Raw genomic sequence first — 6,454 nt, 5'->3', positions numbered from 1 at the left:
AGGCCTTGTGCGCTCCCCCAGCATTTAATTTAAATGCTTTGGGGAAGAGTGTGGGGCCTCTGCAAGCGCCGCACCCCACCCAGAAAAATTAGCGCGCCCCTCAGTTTGCGCACACCCCTGATCTAAGGTACGAAGCAAGAACGACAACATTCCAAATGGCCGAAAACTATGATATATGCATACACACACCACCAGTTTGAAGAAAGAGTCACAGGCCTGCATAGGTAAGCGATCACAAGTGGTATATTGTATTCCCAAATATAACCAATGTTTCGGTACTCCGCACCAGAAGATAAACACTGCGGTGGGTCCCATTCAGTAGTAAGGACCCCCCACTGCGTGATCACGGCAGATCACCGTCCTGGCGCTGCAGACTTGTGCTTGTTCGTCCGCTGCGCTGGGGGCAGCGAGCCCGGATTACAGTAATTGATCAGCATCTGTGCTGTACATGAGCGATTTGCCGCCTCTCATGCCAATGATTTTACAGGTAGATATGTGCAATATAATAGATCTGGGGAACTGGGCATTCGTGTACTTTTTCTGACCGTTACGTTGATCTATGTGGATTAAAACCTCTCTCTTTTTTTGTATGAAGACCTCTGGAGCGCCGGTTCCTTTTAGTTTTAGGAGGATGTGTTCTATGTTATAGGTCTCCCCAGCGGGGGATGATCACTGTGCACCCGAGGTAGTTGCATAAATCCAGTGAGTGCACCTATTTCTTTTCCTCCTTTTGTTACAGGAGTGGCCAACTGCAGTCCTCAAGGGACGCCAACAAGTCACGTTTCCAGGATATCCCTGCGTCAGCACAGGTTGCTCAATCAGTGGCTCACTCGTGTGCTGAAGCAGGAATATCCTGAAGCCCTGACCTTGTTGGTGGCCCTTGAGGACTGGAGTTGGCCGCTCCTGTTTTATTACATTCTCTGTTTGTGTAAAATTGTTGTGTATTCCTTAATGATCCTCGCTGTGTAAATGACACCTCTGTGGGGTTTAGCAATATGAATGGCTTAGAAGTATAATAAACATAATATAATCTAAATACTGCAGTGTAAATAGTTGCTGCAGTGCCTCAGAATTCAATTGCCCTCTGAATATTTATTATAAATGATACAGCAGGAACCAGATACATCTAAATATACCAGCCTCTACTGTAACATCACAACTTCTATCGAGAGACCAACGTGACTGCCTCTCGACTATAGAAGTGAAAATTAGGACATCCCGATCCTTTTTATAATTGATTACCGTGTTCTAATAATTTCAATTGTATTGTTCATTTTGTACATGACAGTAGGTTAAGAATCACGTCATATCATCCTTCTGCATAACTGCCAAGGACACACTGAGTGAGATTTGGGGAAATGGTCAGTTTAATGGAAACTTCATGACTTGACCGAATGAAACCTGTGGTACTACTGTACAAACGTGTGACACTCGCAACAAATGAGCGAGAATTTACAGGGCTCGCTGATCTTCTGCTCCTCTTAGGCTGCGGCCTGGGTGGGAGAGCGCTCGCTGGGCGTTTCATGGCCATCCAGTTGCGCGCTTGAGGGGGGCGCGTCAGGGGGCGTGGCCTCCACGTCACGAAGCTGGTTCGCCCGCATTGGGCAAACTGCTCACGTGACGCATCAGCGAGCAGCCAAATCAAATTTTGATTTGGTTGTCTCGCCAAGCTGGTAAGCGCCGCGCTTGCTCACGCTGGCCACACACATTGCATCAATGTGTTTCATCGCGGCCAGCGTGAGCGTGCCCGTCCGCTCAGCGGCACCCTGGCCGAGGCTTACGAAGACGTGCTTCATTGAAGGCACAGCTCACCCTTTACGTGGCAATCATCATTTATAAACATTGTTTCAGGGAGTGTTTGTCCCCTGCATCTCCGCAGAGCCTAAATCTGTATTAAAGTGCTAAGAATACTGGAGACTGCGCAGTCCCTCTACCACAGTCTGACAGGGGAAGGCTTCCCTTACATGAAGTTACCTCTGCTGGCCTTATAGATCTGTCAGTCCCCTTATGCTGCATCCAGGAAGAGTAAAGAAAAAAGGGAATTGAAAGGCCCAGTATCATGCGGGTGACAATGTACACACTGTATGGAAATCCATCAAGCTCTTGCAGTGCTGGCGGATATGATTAAACGGGCAGAATAATGTACTAGTGCAAGTCTTAACTCCAACTCTATTTTAACTGACATTTTTCAGTGCACTTGTAATGCAGGGAACAACAACATCTCGTTCAGCCTTTGTGTAGAACTCACATTGTGCGTTGTTAACAGATTGCCAAGTAATACATCATGTGTACACAACCCAATTCATAGAATTTGCAAGTATATTGTAAGCATTGAGGAGCAGGAGGTTCAATATCATGCTGGTAATGGTTAAAAAGTAACACATCCAAAGCCACATGGATCTAATGCTTAGGGTGGACACTGGGTTCCTTCACTATACCACCAGGTCCATTACCACTGGCAGACTCTGTCTTGCCACTGTGGCACTTCTGAGTATACCCACAACAGAGGCAATACGCTGCCTCTCTGCTGCTGCGCTAGCACTACCTTTTTGATACACCAGATAACATGTGGCACCCAAAGGAGGAGCTAGGAATGCTGTTAGCAATGACATAGAATGGGACATATTGGATTAAATGAATTACATTGTTTTCAAATCCAGAAATGTTCCTTGTCTCAGTGGTTAGGGAGAGAAACTATCCAGTGGAGAAGTGAGAGCTACCTCCTGGAGGCTGTGAATGTGAGGGGGGTGGTGGGGGGAGGAGGCTGTGAATGTGAGGGGGGAGGTGGGGGAAGGAGGCTGTGAATGTGAGGTGGGGGAAGGAGGCTGTGAATGTGAGCGGGGAGGTGGGGGATGGAGGCTGTGAATGTGAGGGGGGAGGTGGGGGATGGAGGCTGTGAATGTGAGGGGGGAGGTGGGGGATGGAGGCTGTGAATGTGAGCCGGGAGGTGGGGCATGGAGGCTGTGAAAGTGAGGGGGGAGGTGGGGGATAGAGGCTGTGAATGTGAGCCGGGAGGTGGGGGATGGAGGCTGTGAATGTGAGCCGGGATGTGGGGGATGGAGGCTGTGAATGTGAGGGGGAGGTGGGGGATGGAGGCTGTGAATGTGAGGGAGGTGGGGGGACGACGGAGGCTGTGAATGTGAGGGGGAGGGGGGGGGGACGGAGGCTGTGAAGTGAGGGGGGAGGTGGGGGAAGGAGGCTGTGAATGTGAGGGGGGAGGTGGGGGATGGAGGCTGTGAATGTGAGGGGGGATGTGGGGATGGAGGCTGTGAATGTGAGGGGGGATGTGGGGGATGGAGGCTGTGAATGTGAGGGGGGAGATGGGGGGTGGAGGCTGTGAATGTGAGCCGGGATGTGGGGGATGGAGGCTGTGAATGTGAGCCGGGATGTGGGGGATGGAGGCTGTGAATGTGAAGGAGGATGTGGGGGATGGAGGCTGTGAATGTGAGGGGGGAGATGGGGGGTGGAGGCTGTGAATGTGAGGGGGGATGTGGGGGATGGAGGCTGTGAATGTGAGGGGGGATGTGGGGGATGGAGGCTGTGAATGTGAGGGGGGAGATGGGGGGTGGAGGCTGTGAATGTGAGCCGGGATGTGGGGGATGGAGGCTGTGAATGTGAGGGGTAGGTGGGGGGTGGAGGCTGTGAATGTGAGGGGGGAGGTGGGGGATGGAGGCTGTGAATGTGAGGGGGGAGGTGGGGGAAGGAGGCTGTGAATGTGAGGGGGGAGGTGGGGGATGGAGGCTGTGAATGTGAGGGGGAGGTGGGGGATGGAGGCTGTGAATGTGAGGGGGAAAGTGGGGGATGGAGGCTGTGCATGTGAGGGGGAGGTGGGGGGTGGAGGCTGTGAATGTGAGTTGGGAGGGGGAGGGGGGGTGGAGGCTGTGAATGTGAGGGGGGAGGTGGGGGGTGGAGGCTGTGAATGTGAGGGGGGAGGTGGGGGATGGAGGCTGTGAATGTGAGGGTGGAGGTGGGGGATGGAGGCTGTGAATGTGAGGGGGGAGGTGGGGGAAGGAGGCTGTGAATGTGAGGGGGGAGGTGGGGGATGGAGGCTGTGAATGTGAGCGGGGAGGTGGGGGTGGAGGCTGTGAATGTGAGGGGGGAGGTGGGTGATGGAGGCTGTGAATGTGAGGGGGGAGGTGGGGGATGGAGGCTAAGAATGTGAGTCGGGAGGTGGGGGATGGAGGCTGTGAATGTGAGGGGAAGTGGGGGATGGAGGCTGTGAATGTGAGGGGGTGGTGGGGATGGAGGCTGTGAATGTGAGGGGGGAGGTGGGGGATGGAGGCTGTGAATGTGAGGGGGGAGGTGGGGGAAGGAGGCTGTGAATGTGAGGGGGGAGGTGGGGGGATGGAGGCTGTGAATGTGAGGGGGGAGGTGGGGGAAGGAGGCTGTGAATGTGAGGGGAGGTGGGAGGATGGAGGCTGTGAATGTGAGCGGGGAGGTGGGGGGTGGAGGCTGTGAATGTGAGGTGGAGGAGTGGTGATGGAGGCTGTGAATTGTGAGGGGGAGGTGGGGGATGGAGGCTAAGAATGTGAGTCGGGAGGTGGGGGATGGAGGCTGTGAATGTGAGGGGGAGGTGGGGGATGGAGGCTGTGAATGTGAGGGGGGAGGTGGGGATGAGGCTGTGAATGTGAGGGGGGAGGTGGGGGATGGAGGCTGTGAATGTGAGGGGGGATGTGGGGGATGGAGGCTGTGAATGTGAGGGGGGAGGTGGGGATGGAGGCTGTGAATGTGAGGGGGAGGTGGGGATGGAGCCTGTGAATGTGAGGGGGGAGGTGGGGGATGGAGGCTGTGAATGTGAGGGGGGAGGCTGGGGATGGAGCCTGTGAATGTGAGGGGGGAGGTGGGGGATGGAGGCTGTGAATGTGAGCGGGGAGGTGGGGGATGGAGGCTGTGAATGTGAGGGGGGAGGTGGGGATGGAGCTGTGAATGTGAGGGGGGAGATGGGGGATGGAGGCTGTGAATGTGAGGGGGGTGGCGGATGGAGGCTGTGAATGTGAGCCGGGATGTGGGGGATGGAGGCTGTGAATGTGAGCAGGGAGGGGGAGGGGGGGTGGAGGCTGTGAATGTGAGCAGGGAGGGGGAGGGGGGGGGGTGGAGGCTGTGAATGTGAGCAGGGAGGTGGGGCATGGAGGCTGTGAAAGTGAGGGGGGAGGTGGGGGATAGAGGCTGTGAATGTGAGCCGGGAGGTGGGGGATGGAGGCTGTGAATGTGAGCCGGGATGTGGGGGATGGAGGCTGTGAATGTGAGGGGGGAGGTGGGGATGGAGGCTGTGAATGTGAGGGGGGTGGGGGGACGACGGAGGCTGTGAATGTGAGGGGGGAGGGGGGGGGGACGGAGGCTGTGAATGTGAGGGGGGAGGTGGGGGACGGAGGCTGTGAATGTGAGCGGGGAGGTGGGGATGGAGGCTGTGAATGTGAGTTGGGAGGGGGGGGGTGGAGGCTGTGAATGTGAGGGGGGAGGGGGAGGGGGGGTGGAGGCTGTGAATGTGAGGGGGGAGGTGGGGGCAGAGGCTGTGAATGTGAGTTGGGAGGGGCGGGGGGGTGGAGGCTGTGAATGTGAGGGGGAGGTGGGGGCGGAGGCTGTGAATGTGAGTTGGGAGGGCGGGGGGTGGAGGCTGTGAATGTGAGCCGGGAGGTGGGGGATGGAGGCTGTGAATGTGAGGGGGAGGTGGGGATGGAGGCTGTGAATGTGAGGGGGAGGTGGGGAAGGAGGCTGTGAATGTGAGCCGGGAGGTGGGGATGGAGGCTGTGAATGTGAGGGGGGAGGTGGGGGATGGAGGCTAAGAATGTGAGCCGGGAGGTGGGGGATGGAGGCTGTGAATGTGAGCCGGGAGGTGGGGGGTGGAGGCTGTGAATGTGAGTTGGGAGGGGGAGGGGGGGTGGAGGCTGTGAATTGAGCTAGGAGGTGGGGGTGTAGGCTGTGAATGTGAGTTGGGAGGGGGAGGGGGGTGGAGGCTGTGAATGTGAGGGGGATGTGGGGGGTGGAGGCTGTGAATGTGAGCGAGGAGGTGGGGGATGGAGGCTGTGAATGTGAGTTGGGAGGGGGAGGGGGGCTGGAGGCTGTGAATGTGAGCCGGGAGGGGGGGTGAGGGAAAGCTGCCGCTGACAGAGAGTCCGTATGTACAGTGCCCTGAACCTTGTCTGCTACTTATTCCCATAACTTCCTGATTAAGTTCATTACGGTTTCTGGCTTATTTACAAAATAAAATGCACATATCTGAAAAATACTTCCCTGGGCTTTTCACGTTCCACACAATCCCAAATCGCATAGTTTCTATGGATCGTTTTTCCATACGTCTTTCAGAACATATTACATACATGTTTTTCCTGGTTCTTCTGTTATGCAACAGGAATAAAGTGTTATAAACTTCATGTCATATGTGAATTTACAAGGGCTTTGCATCCACAAGGCAGGCAATGGCGGCATAGCACAGAGGTCTTCACGGTCACCATGT

Source organism: Ascaphus truei, chromosome 2 (assembly GCF_040206685.1).
Source record: "Ascaphus truei isolate aAscTru1 chromosome 2, aAscTru1.hap1, whole genome shotgun sequence".
In the NCBI taxonomy this organism is placed as follows: domain Eukaryota; kingdom Metazoa; phylum Chordata; class Amphibia; order Anura; family Ascaphidae; genus Ascaphus; species Ascaphus truei.
The sequence above is the reverse complement of the archived record's forward strand: the minus strand, read 5'-3'. Positions refer to the sequence as shown.